This window comes from Tursiops truncatus, chromosome 8, assembly GCF_011762595.2.
Source record: "Tursiops truncatus isolate mTurTru1 chromosome 8, mTurTru1.mat.Y, whole genome shotgun sequence".
In the NCBI taxonomy this organism is placed as follows: domain Eukaryota; kingdom Metazoa; phylum Chordata; class Mammalia; order Artiodactyla; family Delphinidae; genus Tursiops; species Tursiops truncatus.
Window position 1 is genome coordinate 30,573,400 of NC_047041.1, and position 20,938 is coordinate 30,594,337.

The following is a 20,938-nucleotide window of genomic DNA, read 5'->3' on the forward strand; positions in this document are numbered from 1 at the left end:
CAATGGCATTTTTCACAGAACTAGAACAAAAAATTTCACAATTTGTTTGGAAACACAAAAGACCCTGAATAGCCAAAGCAATCTTGAGAAAGAAAAACTGAGCTGGAGGAATCAGACTCCCTGTCTTCAGACTATACTACAAAGGCTAAAGTAATCAAGACAGTATGGTACTGGCATAAAAACAGAAATATAGATCAATGGAACAGGATAGAAAGCCCAGAGATAAACCCACTCACATATGGTTACACTATCTTTGATAATGGAGGCAAGAATATACGGTGGAGAAAAGACAGCCTCTTCAATAAGTGGTGCTGGGAAAACTGGACAGCTACATGTAGAAGAATGAAATTACAATGCTCCCTAAGACCATACACAAAAATAAACTCAAAATGGATTAAAGACTTAAATGTCGGCCAGAGACTATAAACCTCTTAGAGGTAACATCGGCAGAACACTCTTTGACATAAATCACAGCAAGATCGGTTTTGACCCACCTCCTAGAGATATGGAAATAAAACCCAAAATATACAAACGGGACCTAATGAAACTTAAAAGCTTTTGCACAGCAAAGGAGACCATAAATAAGACAAAAAGACAACCCTCAGAATGGGAGAAAATATTTGCAAATGAAGCAACTGATAAAGGATTAATCTCCAAAATTTACAAGCAGCTCATGCAGCTCAATATCAGAAAAACAAACAACTCAATCCAAAAATGCAAATCAAAACAACAATGAGATATCATCTCACACCAGTCAGAATGGCTATCATCAAAAATTCTACAAACAGTAAATGCTGGAGAGGGTGTGGAGAAAAGGGAATCCTCTTGCACTGTTGGTGAGAATGTAAATTGATACAGCCACTATGGAGAACAGTATGGAGGTTCCTTAACAAACTAAAAATAGCACTACCATATGACCCAGCAATCCCACTACTGTGTATATACCTTGAGAAAACCATAATTCAAAAATAATCATGTACCAAAATGTTCATTGCAGCTCTATTTACAATAGCCAGGATGTGGAAGCAACCTAAGTGTCCATCAACAGATGAATGGATAAAGAAGATGTGGCACATATATCCATTGGAATATACTCAGCCATAAAAGGAAACGAAATTCAGTTATTTGTAGTCAGGTCGATGGACCTAGAGTCTGTCATACAGAGTGAAGTCAGAAAGAGAAAAACAAATACTGTATGCTGACACATATATATGGAATCTAAAATAAATAAATAAATAAAAAAGGTCATGGAGAACATAGGGGCAACACGGGAATAAAGACACAGACCTACTAGAGAATGGACTTGAGGATACGGGGAGGGGGAAGGGTAAGCTGTGACAAAGTGAGAGAGTAGCATGGACATATATACACTACCAAACGTAAAATAGATAGCTAGTGGGAAGCAGCCGCATATTACAGGGAGATCAGCTCGGTGCTTTGTGACCACCTGAGGGGTGGGATAGGGAGGGTGGGAGGGAAGGAGATGCAAGAGGGAGGAGATGTGGAGACATAGGTGTACATATAACTGATTCATTTTGTTATGAAGCAGACACTGACACACCATTTTAAAGCAATTATACTCCAATTAAGATGTTAAAAAAAAAGAGAGTACACGTTGTAAGATCCCATTCATAGAAAATTTTAGAAAATACAAACTAATGCATAGTGACAGAAAGCAAGCAGCTCAGAGGTTGCCTGAAGAAGGAGGGGCAGAGGGAACAGATTACAAAGGGTCACAGGGACACTTTTGGGGTGAAAGATATGTTAACTCTCTTAAATGTAGTGATGATGTCATGGGTATATGCTTATGTCAAAACTTATCAAAGTGTACACTTCAAGTAGGTGAGTCTACATGTCAGTAATAGCTCAATTAAAAAATAAATTTTAAGAAATAAATCAGAACGATGAATAGAAGAGAGAAAAAGAAAAAAACATAGTAGGAAAACTCAAATGCTTTCCCATGCCTCTAGTCTATTCATTCAGCGTTTTCCCTCCCTCCTCCTCACTTGAATCTCTGTCTATTGTTACACTTGTTCCCCAGATTGCCAACCTTGACCGAGCCTGGCTGCAGAAACGTGAGCCTGGTACTGGAGAATGGGGATCCCATTTCAGAGATAGGCAGCTCATTTCTCCACAGTGATGTTCATTAGGATAGGGATGAGGCTGACTGCAAGCAATGTGCTCGCATGGAACGGGCTCTCAATACCCCTCAGTTGGTGATTATAGAAACCTATTGAGGGGTAAGCTTCCGATCACGTGAATATAGATTGCAAGAACAAGGTACAGCAAAATCTGAGTTGTCGAAACTGGCATGTAAAACCTCACAGTGCAAACCTTACTGAGGAGTCTTATTTTCAGCAATATTTTCTTAGAGTGCCTTAAACCAAGTCAGACTTGTAATACTATACCAAACATTGTTTTCTAAGGAGTTAATTCCTGCCAGTGTTGGATGAAACAAAACTATAAAGAAGAAAACTTGATGAGCCCAGAGTGGATACATATTTACTCCCACTAAAACCCTCGTGAGGTGACAGAATCTGGTTTTCATTTAAACTAAAATCCTACAAAATAACAATAGTAACGGATCTAAGCACTCTGTATGATGTTTAATAATGCTCTGAGAATCTGTCCCCCAAATACTGGCAAGAACTATATACTCTTTTGAGGGAGCTGAAAATCCATTCAACTTTCTCTGCTATTAAATTATTGCTTAATAAGGAGTGCAGCTATTATAGACCCTGCATCTCTATTGTTTCAACACCCTGGAAACCGCAGTCAAGGAAAATCTCACAGTATGATTCTAGAGTGACAGCAACAACCAAGAGGAACAGTGATGTCCCCAGGTTCAGTGCCAAAATCCCATGGCCAGGAAGGATGAAGTTGGACTCACAATATGTACAATTAATCTCTCTTGGCCAAAATGCTCCAGTTTCTCCTCAACTGTGTGTATGGTGGTAAAAGGAAAAGAGGTGGTTAAGACTCTCTTCCACAGCATATTGCTCCAGATATTGACTTTTAAGAGAAAAATCATTATTCTATGTATTCCGTATGTTACACATTTCATCATCCTATGATTACAAAATACTACAGCAGCCCTTTCTTCATCCTGAAATTATTACAACTTGAGTCTCAACTGGCCTGGTCAACTGGTGACAATTTGCAGGGAAATGCAAAATATCCCTGCATATTCACTAGAATGACTAAATAAAATTAATAATTAATAAGTTTAAAAAGAAAAAAATGTAAAATGCCAACAACACCAAGTATTTGCAAAGATATAGAGCAACTTGAATTCTCATACACTGCTAGTGGAATTTCAAAATAGTAAAACGACTTTGGAAAATAGTTTGACAGTTTCATATAACATTTCATAGATATTTACCATATGACTTAACAATCCCCCAGAATAAAAACATGTACACATAGGACTTGTATAGGAATAATCATACCAGCTTTATTCATAATCACAAACAATTGGAAACAACCCAAACATTCATCAACTGTTGAATTGCTGTATAATCATACAATAGAATACTACTCAGCCATAGAAAGAAGTAAATTACTTATGCCCACAACAACATGGATAAATATCAAAAATATTATACTGAGGGGGCTTCCCTGGTGGCGCAGATGGTTGAGAGTCCGCCTGCCGATGCAGGGGACACGGGTTCGTGCCCCGGTCCAGGAAGATCCCACATGCCGCAGAGTGGCTGGGCCTGTGAGCCATGGCCGCTGAGCCTGCACGTCCAGAGCCTGTGCTCCACAACGGGAGAGGCCACAACAGTGAGAGGCCCGCGTACCGCAAAAAAAAAAAAAAAATTTAAAAAAATTAAAAAAAAAAATATTATACTGAGTGAGAGAAAAAAAATATAAAGTAGTTCATTCTGTATGACTTCACTTATGTGAAATTCTAAGAAAACCAGAACTAATGTATAGACAAAAAGCATATCAGTGATTGCCAGAGTCAAGGTAGGGAGGAGCTTGACTGCAAAGGGAATAACATAACTTTTGGGTGATGGGATTGCTGAGTGTGGTAGTAGTTATGGCTCTTCCTAGAGCCCATGAGGTCCCTTTTGCACTGCTTCTTGGTTCTATCCAACAACTGGACAAAAATGACCCCCTGCTCTTAGGAATGCCCTCATGTGTCGCTGTGGCTTAGAGTCCTGCCTAACTATCCAGCAGCCCAAAAGACAGAGGACATTTCTCCACTCATCCCACATCCCCTCTCCTGCTCTCATCCTCTCCTCTGTGCAAGAGTAGCTTCAAGATTAACATCCACCCTTGATCAGACAGAAGAGGAAAGATCATCCATTCTGTTCAAGAGAAAATGAACCTGCATGGTATTTGCTCTACATGCTAAATCAGACCATCTTAATAGTTTATGTCCCAAAGACTAGGCTATTCAGTCTTAACAGATTCCATAGTGTGGTCCACCGGTCATGTTTCTCCAGCATAGTATGAAGTAAAGGACATCCACATCCATCCAGTAAACAAATATGTGTTCCTTATATAACATCCACACATGAAATGTGTGCACAGGAGGGTACATACACACACTCAAACACAATCTTCCCCCCAAGCAATAATATTCTCACATAGCAAAAGTTAACAAAACACAGGATAAAAGGAAGTTAAGTGCAAGGAGAAAGAGATAGAAAAGACCCACAGAGCCATAGATCCTGGGTGAGAAAATACATTAAAAGTTAAAGCTGAGAAATTTAGGTGATCCTTTGGCATCAGTGTGATCATGAACACAAATTCAGGTTACCTGAATGATCTAGGACATAAAGACGTACAGGAAGATGGATATAGATACACACACATATACATATTAATAGATGATAGATTATGATGATGTTGATGATGGTAGAAAGATAGATATAGATACAGATAGATACAATTTCAATATAGAATTTTAACTATTGTAAAGACTTCCTGACTCCCCACAAAATATGTCTACTGACTCTCCAGGGTAAATTCCAGTTTAAGTAACACTATTACAAGGACTCATTTTAAGCATGAGAAAAGAAGATCTCTGTCTCAGTAACATTAAAATGAAGCCATCAGGCATTTCCAACACAGAGGGTAATATAAGTTACACACTAGCCTCTTCATGACAAAGCTGAAAGAGTTTCAGTTGAAAAGCTGGACATCATGAAGAATTTTAGAAATAGCCAGAACTAAGCAGTATCTCAGATAGAACATCAGAATTTTCCTTTCCTTTGTGGCAAAGGAACCAGGAGTTGGAAGAAAACTGACATTTGTGGCTCACCTACTAAATGCCAGGCATTTTGTATGTACATCACATATATTACCATATGAAATTTAATTTAGCAACCAAGAGGGGTAATTTGAAATTATCTTACACTATTATGGAAGATACAGATGGGACTTAAAAATCTTGTGTGAAGATGTAAACCAGTTAACTCTCATAGTTCCTATATTTCCAGAAAAAGATTTATTTTTTGTGTTATATTTTTTACTAATGTCTGTGTTGCCCACTAGCCTATAAGCTCTATCAAGAATACTGGTCAGATCTGGATTTTACTCACGACTGGATCCCCAGTTCCTAGCACATGGACTATCATGTAGTAAAGATTCAATAAATCATTTGTAAATAACTGAACAAATTGCTGATTTTCCCCATATTGCTTGTATTTATGGGACACATTGATTTTCTCAATTTAAGGAGACAATCCTTAAACTCTTCTCTGTGGAAACAGGAGACAGAATATTAATGACAACACCTGAAAACTTAACTATGGAGTTATGAACAGGACCTAAAAATAGATTCCTCTGATAACAGCTTCACCCGACAAATGTTAGGCTCTGTAAAGCTTCCCTCTCGTAGACACAGGGCAAAGCAACACATTCACAGTTGTCAAGTAACACTCTTAGCTAAAACTTAAGCAGAACAAAACCTGACAGTGAGCCATGGTTGAATCTTAGTCCCGGCTACATAATATCTCCTAGGAAAGTGAGTGTTTTCCAGATTAACTTAAATGCCAAAGCTGGAGCTGTGAACATAATTATGGCTGACGTTTTTGTTCACCCGCTTGACAGATAGTTAGCAAGAACTAATTGTCTTATGCAGAAAATGTTTCAATTTTTAGAAGAGATGAAGGGAAACGGCTTATAGTATTGAAAGACAAAAATAGTACCATTTCTTGTTCCATTCCTGCTAACCTGTGGAGGTTGGAAAGAGGTTGGGGACTCTTTTCCTCCACCCACTGCCCCACAGGACAGAGACTCTACCACATGTGCAAAAAGCTGCAGCTCCAATAGCCATTGTTCCAGTTCCTTTTAGGGTAGAGGTCCCACAGCAGGAGAGGTGAGTCAAGAAGATCACAGATGATCGCCTCCACACAGAGACCAGCTCAGAGAGCTGGGATGTCATCCCGGGAGAAGCAGGCCACTGTCCCAGCCCCTAGCTCTGAAGAAGTGGCTCAGACACTTTGCTGAAGGGGAGAGAGAGACAGGCCAACATAACAGGAAGATCAGAAGTTCTCCCCAAAGAAATTGCTGTTATTCAGGACAGAATGTAGTGAGATTCAAGCCTAAAGACTTTCTCAGAAACAGAGGAGATTCTGGTGGTAAGCAATTAAGAAGCCAGTCACCCCATGACAGCAAGGAGCTAAACAGTAGTCCAGCTAGTTTACCAGAAAGAACCAGCCAAGGAAAGAGCCGGGAAGATATGTCAGAACAAGCCCCAGGGACTGGCCTCAAAAACAGCCCTGGAGGGCTTCCCTGGTGGCGCAGTGGTTGGGATTCCGCCTGCCGATGCAGGGGGCGCGGGTTCGTGCCCCGGTCCGGGAGGATCCCACGTGCCGCGGAGCGGCTGGGCCCATGGGCCATGGCCGCTGACCCTGCGCGTCCGGAGCCTGTGCTTCGCGGCGGGAGAGGCCGCAGCAGTGAGAGGCCCACGTACCGCAAAAAAAAAAAAAAAAAGCCCTGTAAAGGGGCCCAGGTTTAATCATATTAGTCTGCAGAGCAATTTATGCCCTAGGATTGTTGAAAGCAGTAAGCAGTCAGGATTAGCGGGGGCCTAAGAGCTGAGTGTGATACCAAAAGTGGCAGACAGCTTAGCAGAGAGACCAGGGAAAGAGACAGATACAGGGAGCCCTCCAAAATCTCCATCATCTCTGGGTCCTGTCCACATGTCCAAGGCTGAGCCCACAGTGAGTGAGTACAGACACTTCACACAGAGCAGGAAATAGACTTCACGGAAATAGTCTATTTAGGTCACAAGACAAATACATAAGCAAATGACAACAAGCCCTGAGGGGGTGGGGGGGTGGGAATCAGTATTCATGTTGTTAAAATATATTATCTAAGATGTCCACTTTTTAATATTAAAAAAAAATGAGGCATGCAAAGAACAGGAAAGCATGATTTATACTGTCCCTTAGAAGCCATGCAGTCGGATCATTCAGTTGACACCGAAATTATCTTTAACTATAGAAGATCTAGGAGCAGAGAGAAAGCCTGTAATCCTCAGATATTCACAGGACCTTGGGATGTTCTAGACACTGTCACATGCATGCTGTGACTCTGTACTTCTTGTTTAATCTACTTTCTTTCTTTTTGTATGAATACAGAGTATGTGCATATGTGTGTGTGTGTGTGTGTGTGTGTGTGTGAAACAATTTATCATGTTAGAGACACCTATTTGTCACTCTTTACCTTCTTCCTTATAATAAATACACATATTAGATATTTTTAAACTTGTGCCCGAAAGCTGCGTCCTGAATTTAACATTATTTGATTTTTGAAAGCCATTATTACTGCTTTTATCCTGAAGTTGTGCTTCATCCATTTTATTCACTCAATGTCCAACACTCACTAAGCTATTACGTATGCCGTATTGTTCCAACAGAAAATTGAGATTTACTGTTTGACAAGTGTGAATTAGGTTAGGAGGATTATAGAGGATTGGAAAGGAAGATTATTCTAAACTCTGAAACATAGATTCACCAGAGGTATTAAAATAATAATAAATTTATCTTTGGTAGGTATTCCTGATTAATCACCTTCATCTACATAATTACTTGATAATATATCATGCCCATTTGCATTTGAGGGCATCAGGCCTCAGTGTGTTACATTACCTCCCCAAGCTATACATCTTATTGTGATTAAGGATGCTATTCATTTTATCCATTTTTAAATCCCTTGCTCTTTTCAACTTGCCAATCTCATAGCAAACCTTTGCTTAGAATACCATTTCTGGCTTCTTCATGATTACTGAACCATTTCCTTAAAAAGCTTGGTATTGTCTCTACAGCCTTTGTAGGACAACGGTGCTGCCAGCCTCTGATAAGCCTCTCTGCTCAGTTCTCAGTCATCCTCTAGATGCCATATTTGTGTGACCCACATCTTCATTTCCATTCCTGATCTGCCTCTAATCTACTATTCCAACAGATTGTAAATCCCAACTATTGTCTTGCTACTGGCACATCTAGCCCCTCCATGGAGCTCAATGAATTATGATAATGGCTAACATATGACAGAACAACTTAAAAAAAGGATTACGTTTAAATATTTACCATATAATGCCAACATCCTGAGTATAACAAATACCTCTTAGACATAAGAAAATGTGTTTGGCTATATCACTGAACACAGTATTTTAAAAATCTAACAGCTGGGATGGATATGTTTAACATCAGTGTTACAATGAAAGGGTGATTACGTCACATCAGTGAGAGACTGAGAGACCAAAAACAAAAAACTAGTAATTCCGTAGTAGAATTACTACGGAATATTTTTTTTAATGGAAAGGACCTTGGGCATCATCTGGTTATTTTTTCTAATGAAGTATAGTTGATTTACAGTTAGTGTTAGTTTCTGGTGTACAGCAAAGAGATTTATTCATATATATATATATATATATATATATATATATATATACACACACATACACACACACACACATTTTCCGATTATTTTCCATTATAAGTTATTATACAATACTGAATATAGTCTCCTATGTTTACAGGAATCCAAGCCTGCCCTGGGAAGGCTGCTCAGAATGAAGTCCATGCTTTAATTCCACCCTATCGCCAAGCCACGTGGACCCCTAACTGGGAGCTGCAGGATTATGACTATTTAATCCTCCTCTGTGCATTTCCCCTTGCTTTTTTTCCTGCTTCCAAACCCCAACTCTGTCTCATGTTTCTATCGGCCAAGAGAGAGCCTTGGACCAGCCCACCAGCAAGCACAGTCCTCCTGGGGTACAGACCACAATCTGCCCATCACCCGGGTCGGTTGGGCTGAGACATATGAGCACAGCCTGGTGTTTTCAGCTGCTTCCCGAGCAGAAGGGCAGGAGGCAGGGCCTCCATGCACAGGACTGGGAAAGTGGTGGCCCTGCTCGGGGTTCCTTGTCTTGCACACCTTCGTGCCTGGGCGTTACTCCGCTAAGGAGAGTTTTCTCTACATTTAGCAAAAGCAGGGCGAGTGCCTAGGAAAGTTACACACATTGGTCCCTCAAGTAACAGCCCTACCCTTGGCCAGGGAGACCACTTATCCAAGCAAAATTACTGGATTTTTGACTGAATATGACTTAATCTGTATGGCATAAAGAAAGGATTTCTCAGCTATTTGGCACATGGGCAGATTGTTCAGATGGTTAAATACTGCAGTGTTTTAGAACTGGAAAAATCCTACTACCTCACATGAAGGTAAGAAAACCAATGTTGAAAGAAGTCAAATGAGACACAGGGCAAGACCCAGTCTGCACATTGACTGGCAGCAGAATATGTTAGAACCAGAACTCCTGGTGCAGGTTTGTTTGCTTCTATAGGATGTGAAGTTTGTCCAGCTGGCCAGTTATTTTAAGCTATTGGCTTTTAAGTCTGGAGGTTGTGTGCAGTGGGTTGGAGAGGGGAGCCTGACCTGGAGATGGAGGAAAAGTTCAAAGCCGTCTTCGTTTCTGTCAGCAGCTCTCTCTCCCTCCTCACCAAGTGATCTCGGGAGGTGAAATGAAAGTCATGTCAGTTTATACCCAGGAGAACCTGGAAACAATAAAGGCTTAAATTTAGACAAGAAAAATGAAAACGAATGATCATCAAAAGAGGCACTCTTATGGTCAATTAAAAAAAAAAATCCTACTGAGACACTAAAGCAAGATTTGGGGATTTTCTTTTCATAGAATTGTCAGGGTGTGAGGAATTTGAGAGACATTTGTATCCAAGCTTTTCTTGGGAGATGAGGTCACTTTCTCACAAGTACTTTTAAATAAACACACACACACGCAGCTATACATATATGTACGTATATGTAGTTTATTTTAAAACCATAGTATTTCTTATTTTTCTGTATTTTGCCCTATTTTCTGCTAAAGGCCACTATGCATTCACATTTAAATGTGGCTTCAGCTTCAATTTAGCATAACATGTACCCCAATTTATTGGGTATCAAGTGGTTAACAGAAATGCCATGAATGCATATTCAAGGAGACCCTTTAGCTGCATTAAGAAGAAAGTACCAGCTTTCCTGCTAACCTAGAAATGTAATTTTTAGTTCATTCCTCAATCAGGAGGTAACTTTTCAAAGCCCAACCTGAAAGCATGAAATTTAACCTTCCTAAAGGTGAGAAGAGACCCAAATCACAGATGAGGAACAAGAATTCTTGTGGAAGTAGACTTAGCAGTTATGAAGCTGCAGGAAGATAAAGAAGCTAATCTTAGGATAATAAATACCTACAGGCTGGCATTTTGTAAGAAATGTCACTTATATAAAATGTGGAGGTTGTTGGATATCAATGTTATGTTGAAACACATTCCTACGTAATTATTTTAACTAAAGGCACCTGGTAAGGGCAAACTTGAGGCAGTTTTTTGTGTTGTCTCTTTTTTTTAATTTTAAGATAAAATAAACTTTCAGGTAATTGCTTCCCACCATTTTGCTGTTTTGTTTTGGTTTTCCCTTATACCAGCAGAAACAAAAGACATCCATCATGAAGCAGAACTTTTTTGAAGTGGGACAACCATGTGTGCCCTCCCTCAACCTTAAGGCAAGTAGACCGATTCCCTCTTCCTCTAAATTCTAGCATTCTGACTCCACAGGAAAGTACAATAGTCCAACAGATCTACCAATACTCTCTTGTTATAAAATGCTAGAGAGTTTCTGGAGATGGAGTTCAAAAATTGCACAGGAGGCAAAGAACTTTCTAAAACAAAGAGGCTTGAGATCCTAACCCTTTTCTGTAAGGTTAGAGATTGTTAGAATATTTCTGATGGACTGAAGTAGCTTCAAATAAATTGAGCAGTCCATGAGGGACACCAGGGGCTAAGCCACTGGTGAGTCTCTGCAGGCTTCCTAGAGTCACCACCAAGGGTGGGGCAGCCCATTGCGGACGCAGCACAGGAACGGTGGCAGAACCACATGCAGCCCTCCTCCCACCACTACCCGGGGTCCTGAAGCTGAGGACACGTGGCTTGGGGAGCATGGATATCTCAGGTATGTTCAAAGAGCAGCCTAACAGTGGCTCAGACTGACTTTGGTAAAAGGAACATTCTCCTCCCCCAAGGAAATACCACAAGAGTGATGCACATCAGACACCGTAACCCATCCTGCCGCGGGCACAGAACCTTGAGGCTTCCTGCTCACCTGATTCAAGGTGGTGTCTGCCTGAGCTTCTGCAGTCCTTCCGCAAGGACCACCCAAGTGCTCAGCTCAACTGAGTGTAGCAGCCACACCCTAGAGAACAGCCTGGACCCTCCTGCAGGATGATCGGATTTCAGAATCCTCAGCAGTCCTTTGGGTTTATATTTTTCTCTTTGAGCTGTTGGTACCTACCCCTGAATTGCTGGATTGAGTCAGAACTTGTCCTTTTCACAGTAAGAAGAGAACTCTGGAAAAAAGAAAAACAGTAGTCTCTCCATTTGCAGATGGCAGACTGGTCATAATCTGGAGGTTAAGAGAGTTCCCTGAGTTTATACACCAAACCAATGAACTGGATTATATGGCAGCTACATGAAGCTTACCATTCTGGAAGGTGAGTTTAGCCTTTCTTAGCTAATTTTTTGTTTGTGTTCCTAAATGTCCGATTTAGAGATTCCACTATTCCCACAATTTGAGGCATACGCCTGGATTGTATGGCTCCTGTGTTATTACCTTAATTCAGATTCTGAATTAAATAGTTTTATCCATCTGAGCTGCCTCCCTTACAGGATGTGAATTCACAGACTTCTTCCTTCCTTAGCATACTTCATACTATACTCACATTAGAAACACTCCACAAAAACAGTACCAAGGCTTCAAGGGAATGCTAACAGAACAAAAATAGAGAGAGACACACACAAAAAAAGAATGCTGTGAAAATCCTGCTTGCTAAATAGAGGACTAAATGAAAGTGTTTTTCTGAAGTCTGCATTTTAAACATAAACAGATCTGCAAAATTCCCCTCTGAGATCCTTTCACTGTATTAACACATTCTCAAAGCTTAAAGTTTACTCTTTGAAAAATTAGCCCAAAGAATAGTGCATTGTGCTTCAAAAGAATACTTTAAGATGATCTCTCCCTGGGCGTGAAATTTTATTCTTAAGAGACTGAAGTAAAAGATAGTGAAGGTAAGATGGCAGTAAGCGCCCCCAAAACAATGTTGAATTCAGTTATTAGTTTTCTTAAAGAGTTTACATTCATACTCGAGATCAATTTAAAATGGAGAATAACGATTCTAAACTAAATAAGGTTTGAGGTTTGAAAAGTAGCATTATAAGTTTAATTTATTTTTATTTTTTGTCACTTTGAATTTTACACATCTTCCTACAAATGAGTTTAGGATGATTTGCACCATTTGACTAAAACACTCATGCTCTAATATAAAGCAGCCCTCTTTCTGCTTCTCCACACCCTAAATTCACAGGCTCTTTTGACAGAGTTTGAAGCTTAATTCAAATAGATGTGCCTGCATAGAGCATCTACCTTGTACCAGGGACTGTGAGAGTAGAAAGGTAATGAAAACTTCATTCCCCAAATCAAGTTGCTCATAAATTTGTGGATGAGGTATAATATACATAAAAATAAGACATGATGAAATAGACAAAATATAGGCAGTGTTTGCTGGAAAAAGGAGCAGAGAGAAATTCATTGAGGCAGGACTGGGAGGGATGGGGGTGGTATGATCAGGGAATAACTGAAAATAGCCAGAGTCAGCCTTCGGAAACGATCCTCAAAAATCAGTTTTAATTCTCCTGTGCGTGCAGATGGAAGGTGGTGAGCAGTGTATAAAGGGGGAAGCCACTGGCCTGTGTGTGGAAATTGAAGCATGGAGGGAAGAGCCAGGTGCAAGGAGACCCAGGCAGGAAGAAATGATAACCTCTGGATTCTCAGCTTTCAAATCCCAGCAACTCATTTGATTCTCACAACAGAACCAACTACGAAGACGCTGAGACTATAAAGGAACGAAACATCTCACTGGACTAGTGCCCATGTTTCATAGGTAATAGGCTGGAACTTAAAGCCGTGTCTTCTCCTTATTCTGTGCTGCAGGGAGAGAGAGAGAAAGAGAGAGAGGAGGGAGAATTAAAGTAGGAGGCTTTCCAGATAACAAATAACTAATGCCATGTGCTTTCATTGTTCTGAATGTTCTCCTAATTGAGAATTACATGAGGTTCTTTGCAAACTATGCCCATTTAGTGGATTGGTTGATTAATTAATTTGCTGAGGAGATTAGCTCCTCCCTCAGCAAGATGGCGGCAAGATTGATCTGCCCTCTGGAAGCCAGAATGGTCCCTTCACTGGGGCAGAGATATTTGGACACCCACAGAGAGAGGAGTATTGGGTGGGATGATTTTCCTGCACCCAACTCTCACTTCCCCTTTTCAGGCTATACATCAAGAGGGTTTTGGCATCTTTTTAACTCTGGGATTTTGACACTGCCACAGATATATTCGTAGTTTGTGTATTTTAATTGTATTTCCTTTATAACGTATGACAAAATAGCATACCCACAGGTTGTAGCAGGTGAGTTGCAAGTTGTATTATTTTAACATATACTGAAGGTGAAAGAGATGATGATTTTCTTTCATTCATTACCTTTTGTAAATGCTTATAAACTTCCAGAGTGAAGATGTCTGAATCACCATCACCTGCAGGGTTTCGTTAAAAATTTTCTCTTTCCCTCCTGCCACCCTCCACTGTTGGGGAGGATTCCCATTAGATTTTTAAGGCTCCCAGATGACTTTGATGATCAGTGAAACATTGGAAATACCGAATTAGAGTACCCTAACCATGGAAGCACACATATTTAAGTGTGTTCACAATAATTACTTTAAGGATAATTAATGCTTTCATAATCAATAAATAAAGGATGAAACTGGTTATATGTTACTCTGAAGTGTATATGTGCTAAGGCAAAATGGGGTGTGTGAGGCATGAACCACCCTAGGTAAACCTGAACAGCAGAAGTCCAGATCCTGGAGAGCATAGCATAGATCCTTGCTTCTCCCAGAGTGGACCTCAGACCAGCAGCTCTGGCATCTGCTGGGAGCTTGTTAAAGTGCAGATGTATCTAGTGAGACAAATAAGAATCTGTATAGTAACAGATTACCAGGTTATTCCCACCAGGAAATTTTAAGAAGTCTTAGGTTCTTCACATTGACTGCCTGTTAGAAGCAACTGAGACAATCTTTAACATGACAATTCCAGGTTCCTACCCCAGAGAAATGATACCAGGTTCTAGGGGTGGAGCCTGGGCATTTTGGGGTTTTTTTGTTGTTGTTGTTCTGTTTTGTTTTGTTTTGTTTGTTTGTTTAATTTTTATTGGAGTATAGCTGACTTACAATGCTGTGTCAGTTTCTGCTGTACAGCAAAATGAATCAGTTATACATATGCATATGTCCACTCTTTTTTAGATTCCTTTCCCATATAGGTCATTACAGAGTATTGAGTAGAGTTCCCTGTGCTATACAGTAGGTCCTTATTAGTTATCTATTTTATATAGAGTAGTATGTATATGTCAATCCTAATCTCCCAATTTATCCCTCCCCCCCCTTACCCCCTGGTAACTATAAGTTTCTTTTCTACATCTGTGAGTCTATTTCTGTTTTGTAAGTAAGTTCATTTGTACCATTTTTTTAAAGATTCCACATATAAGTGATATCCTATGATATTTGTCTTTACCTTTCTGACTTAGTTCACTCAGTATGACAATCTCTAGGTCCATCCATGTTGCTGCAAATGGTGTTATTTCATTCTTTTTTAAGGCTGAGTAATATTCCATTGTATATATGTACCACATCTTTATCCATTCCTCTGTTGATGGACATTTAGGTTGCTTCCATGTTCTGGCTATTGTAAATAGTGCTGCAGTGAACTGAGCATTGGTGTTTTGAAACCAATGCCCAATTCTGCCTTGTCACAATACTATTTATATGAAAGAGACAAGGCTTTTCTCCCACTCAGTATTGGCAAGCCTACGAGTACCTCCTTCCATGAAGGTAACAATGGTGCTAGGAGTGCCGCCCTGTTACAGTACCCACACTTGGAGACCAGCATCACATTAGCCCCATTCACTGGCTGGGGACAGCCTTAGGGCTCTGACACCCTGTGTGTACACAATCCAGCTCCTTCATTTCCTCTGGTACCCATGAGATCAGACTGAAGCTTTGCTAATGATGAAAGTATGACAAATTACCTCTGAAGAGCCCAAGCACTCATTCTGTGGTCAGTGCCTTTCACTGTATCAACTAATTCAGAGTCTCTTTCATTTCATCAAGTGATGAAAACTGTTTTCACAATTTCTTTTACAGATTGAAGAATTAAGGTAACACATATCATCAGGTCTCTAATCTTAGGCCAATAATGAGGTTTTTTTTTTTAATTTGAAGGGACAAGAAAGAAAGAAGTAAATATTGCATTTACGACTAAATTTTTCCTAGCATTATGAGTATGATTTAAAAATAAAAATTAACTGCAATAGAATTTAATTGCCTTGAGTCTTACTGAATTCAAGGTTAGATGATGTGATCAGCCCTATAAAGCAAAATGTTCAATGAATCAACTCAAATTTCACAAATGCCGGTGAGGTTAAGAGTGTACAGTTTAAGTGGCATGGATCAGTGGACATCACAGAATCACTGTAAGATGTTGATCTTTGTAGTTTTCTCTTACTAAAATTTACTAATTCAGAGAAGAGGCCCTCCTTTTGTTTTTAAAGATCTTTCATAGTATTACCTGCTGGTCTTATCCTTCCCCTCCTCACATTAGATAACCAAGAACCCAAGAGATAATCAAAATGGCCATTCATTTTAAAATATCTTAATCTCATCATACCTACTTATAATCATCCATTGAGCTAGAATTTATAAAGTACATTTACATATATCACCATATTTAATGCTTTTACTATCCTCTGGGTCATTATTTCAGTTTGATTTACAGATAATGACACAAATAATTTTAATATTTCATATGCACATATTGACTTGGAGGTTACATTTCTTTGAATTACTGCTTCACATCATTGAAGATTCAAAGTTACCCTCAAGTTCCAAACTGACTTAGGAGCACCTAGTAAGAGGGTGGTGAGGCCAGGTGGTGAAACAAAGCACACCTGAAGTATAATATGGCTTCAGTACTCAAGGGGCTTATAGTTTACTTGATGAGGAAAAAAGCATTTTTCAATTAAACATTTGAAATAACAAAAAGCAACATGTATAGTGACACAGTGAGTAATACAGATAATGAAATGTTTAGAATGTGAAATGTTGGAATAACGGAAAAAGAACTTTGAGCTAGGAGAGGAAGTTCCAACTTCCACCTGGATGAGTCCTGAGAGGTCACAGTCTCTCCCTGGCCTCGCCACACTCCCCAGGAACAGGAAGGATTTGCTTAAAACATCAGTTTCCTCTCCAACTGGAAAAGCTACTGTCTGGGGTAAGCGGAGTTTAAGTTAAGAGTGAGGACTGAGCTGGCCACTGTGGATGAAAAGGAGCTGATAATACCCAGGTGACCAGGAGAAGAGGAGGATTGGGAAGCCTGCTGCGATTTGTCATGCAACAGAAGTTTCAACTCCCACGATGTAATTCTTCTCTGAGCTCTAAGAGCCTCTCCAGCTAACGTAGCCTGAAGTCAGCTAAGTGCAGACATTAATTCTGAGGGCTCTTGGTTCAGAGTACACTTATATTTGGCATAAATTCCCTCACCACCATTTACTGGTATGACAGTACTTACTGCACCATATCCAGTTTTCTGTGAGCATACCTGAATGCAGAAATAAACTGTATGAGTGAAGAACTGTTTGTATTTTTCTGTCAGTGTTGTCGGATTCATCTTTGCGATCCTCTTTAGACCAAATCCAGGGCCTTGCGCCTCACAAGTGCTAAATAAATGCTTGCTGAATCTGACTCTCTTGCTGAACAGAATAAGGGAGAAGCAAAGTTCACTTTTCTTTTCTCGTTCTCAGGACTGGGAGCAGGTGAGGAGCTCGATAATAGCCAGAAAAGGAGAGTTGTGGGCCATTCCTTTAGACCAGTGGCTGCAGTCTGACCATGTGAAGGTGAGTCTGCCTAGAGGAGTACGGTGTGATCATACACAGCAGATTATGAAGTAAGTCACAAGCCCCACCCGCCTCTATTATGCCTTGCTACCACACCCCTTTAGGTTGCTGGCTCTGACCCGGAAGTCATTTGAGTTTGTAACTCCAGATTCAGAAAACAATCAGAGCCAAGAAAAGATTTGACATAGCATCTGTCTGCTAACAGCTTACATTGGAAAAAGATTTCATTATTGTGGAGCTTTTAAAACATTTAAGCAAATATAATGTAGTTCTACAAAACAAGTATCAGGTAGTTTCTCTGAGTCTCTCAACATATAATGGTCAAGATATGAAGTTTGGTTATCAGACAGAGTATAAGAAGTGGACTTCTGAAGAACATTTGTGAAAACACACCATTGGTTTTTCCAAACGTGTTCTTTGATTTTAGGCCTCCTTCTTCTCTTGGAGTAAGACAAATCTTTAAAATAAATGTTGGCAGAGACTGGGTAGCTTTTCTCCAGATGTGCATAATACAGATACTCTATCAGACCATCTACTTATATCATGACCCCAGGAAAGTTCTTGAATCTCTTTGAGTCTCAATTTCTTCATTCATCAAGTAGAGAAATAATGCCCACCAGACAGGGTTATTTTAAGAACTCAAGAACTAATGCTTATCGAGTGCTTACTATGTTTCAGGCCCCATACTATGCGTTATACATGCACTAACTCATTTAACCTCACACTAACCCAAGGGATTAGGGACTGTTATTACCACCCCAGTTTATAGATGTGGAAGCTCAGGTGTAGGGAACATAGGAAGTTGCCCAGGTTATACCTCGTGAGTGAGAGAGCCGGGCTCAAAGAGAGACAGCCTGAGCCTGAGACCCACACTCTTGATCCCCGGCCCCAGTTCCTTGAACCTATGAAGTGCTCAACTGTGGTTGTGCTCTCTCCTCTTGGACCTCTTCTTGACATCTTCGTCTTCTATTTCATCAGAAGTTATATGGGAGATGCTGCAACTCTAGAACAATGTGAAAATGTCCTATGTGATTTTTCCATAAGTGCAAGACTTCTAAGTATATTGCAGTATCAATTCTTAATAGTATTTCAAATGTTGGACCCAGATCCAGTTACCTCTGTTCCTGTATTCCTGTTCTGATCAAAAAATCAGAATTGCATTAGTTATATCACCAATGGAGCAGAATTGATGTTTCAGCTGCATAGGTCCAGACAATTTATTTACTTTTCCAGTAGACTGCCTCATTTATTCAGTCAAATACAGAAATACTCTCATAATATAATTTTATAAATAACAGAAAATGTATTCTTATATGCCCAAACATTTTTTTTTTTTTTTTTTTTTTTTTTGCGGTACGCGGGCCTCTCACCCTGTGGCCTCTCCGGTTGTGGAGCACAGGCTCCGGACGCGCAGGCTCAGCAGCCATGGCCCACGGGCCCAGCTGCTCCGCGCCACGTGGGATCTTCCCAGACAGGGGCCCGAACCCGTGTCCCCTGCATCGGCAGGCGGACTCTCAACCACTGTGCCACCAGGGAAGCCCTGCCCAAACTTATTTTTTAAATTAAAACATTTTCTGCAGAAATATTTGTAACATGTATTATATATGTTCCTTCTGTAAGTTAGAATCTCATGGTTAATATTTTAATTTCTTGATTAATGAAGGTACATATGTACATTGAACTATACAAAATACAGTATTGCTCCAAAGCCAGCTAAGATGTGTACAACTAGTTTCCCCTTAAATGGAGATGCATCTTTGTATCCTTTTGTCATTTGTTTTGGAGAGTTTGTATCTTCTCTGTTAACATCACCTTATAGGATATCTATTCTCATTTCCTTAGTGCATTTGCTTCTACAAAATTCCTACCTGCATCCATGTCTTCTTATGATGGCTAAACTGAGAAAGCTAACGAACAACTTAGTCAGCATCTGGTGTTAATGTAAGAGCAAATAGGTAAAGAGTATCAGCCTGATGGGTCCTTTTATAGGTAAGTTTCATAAGCATTTAGTGCATGGATTCAGGTAGCTTATATACTCACCAGGTAATTTGCCTTGTTTCACGGATCTTCCCAGTGTTCTAGACAGTTAAGACGGCCAGGTGAGTGACCCCCAGATAAAAGAGGATTTGCTGTATTTGTCTTTTACTATTAATGTACCCCAAAGTGGATAATCGCTGTGCAGCAGCTCCATTTACTTGTCTATACAAGCTAAATGCTCTATCGTAATTATCCTTCAAAACAAGTACCTACATCTGATGAGTGGCCTACACAAGTGACACTGAAGGGGTACAATTCTCATTCCTCTGATGCATCTGTCAGTGACAATCATCTTTCTGAGAATGATGGATGATACAAACAGTGAACTCCAAAAAGACCCCTGAGCTTTCAGTGGTCCTGACACTTTAACTAAAATAGGAAGCCCTTTGCTCAGAAGGAGAATTGACTCAGTGTTGGATCCAAGCTAAAAATGGCTGGGCTGTAACAGGTGATTTTTGTGAGTTATAATGAAAAGTCACCAGAGTCTGGGCATCTGTGGACATAACTAAGATGACAAGAAGACAAACATTGAACTGAGGAGCTTGTTGCCACGTTAGTAAGGGATTCGATTAAAAACATCTTATCAAATTAAAAGTATTACAGAGGACCCAGTGAGTTCCGGAAAGCATGCTAGACACATCAATCACAGGAATGGAACAGCCCAGGCCTGGTCCCTGCAGGAAGGTGCTGTGGGAACAGAGACACGTTGCTCTGTAGGCACGAATCCCTGGGACGTTCTTGAAATTAGGCTGCATTTTCCCTGCCAAGTCGTTGAAAATGAACTTTAGGCTGTCGAGGCTTAACCGAGAAATATTTGTCTTTTTAACATTTTTAGAGAGGAGGTGATAATTTGTGAAATGATTGTTAGAAAACCTGATAATTTTTGCTGTTCTTGTTGTTGGCTCTCAAAATTATACCTTTCCCACGCTGCCTGGCCACCTCCCTGTCCTCCAGAAGGAGTGGGTAACAGTTTGGACATTTTTTTTCTGGTAATGACATTTTAAGGCTATTTGTCATCTCCTAGAATACTCTGCCCGTTTTTCTCTTCAGCTCTTCAAAGACGTGAGACCAGAATCTTAAAAGAGGTCAAAGATAGAATAGATTCTGAATTAGTGATTTTGATTCAGGCAGGGAAGTTCTTAAAAAGGGTGTGTCAAAAAGCATGTATGCTTTATAGTATGATGCCTAAAACAGGGGGCATCATACTATGGGGGCTGGAAATCCTAGAAGCTGTGTTATCAAGCACGTGTGTAAATATTGCCAATGGTCAAGATTTCAGAGAAAACAAATTCAGTATCAGGTTGAAGAGCTTACATATTTATGATACCTTATGAAAGGGAAGACAACTTGAGATGGTTTTATCACCAAGAAAATCATGAATCAGGAACAGTGGTC

The 20,938-nt window shown here is 40.1% G+C and overlaps 1 protein-coding gene, 1 long non-coding RNA gene and 1 pseudogene across 3 annotated transcripts in view; 1 reads left to right on the forward strand and 2 right to left on the reverse strand.

The window, feature by feature from the left end:
* LOC117313393 (lysine-specific demethylase 4D-like) overlaps window positions 1–19,197 on the forward strand; it is a 51,889-nt gene extending 32,692 nt beyond the window's left edge. The window contains exons 4-6 of the mRNA XM_033862107.2: window positions 10,940–12,001; window positions 13,212–13,447; window positions 17,414–19,197. The gene's annotated coding sequence lies outside the window, so the exon portion shown is untranslated. The remainder of the gene's footprint in view (window positions 1–10,939; window positions 12,002–13,211; window positions 13,448–17,413) is intronic.
* The window catches only part of LOC109552305 (lysine-specific demethylase 4D-like), a 359,102-nt pseudogene that overhangs the window by 72,602 nt on the left and 265,562 nt on the right, over window positions 1–20,938 (reverse strand).
* On the reverse strand, window positions 810–17,489 carry LOC141279322 (uncharacterized). 2 transcript variants are annotated; one of them, XR_012333343.1, is made up of 6 exons: window positions 17,212–17,489; window positions 15,940–15,981; window positions 13,424–13,491; window positions 11,803–11,857; window positions 9,898–10,016; window positions 810–830 (listed from the first exon to the last, which is right to left on the reverse strand). It is a non-coding gene; the product is annotated as an uncharacterized lncRNA (long non-coding RNA). The 2 variants fall into 2 exon arrangements; XR_012333344.1 differs by lacking the exons at window positions 11,803–11,857; window positions 13,424–13,491; window positions 15,940–15,981; window positions 17,212–17,489 and adding an exon at window positions 11,614–11,701.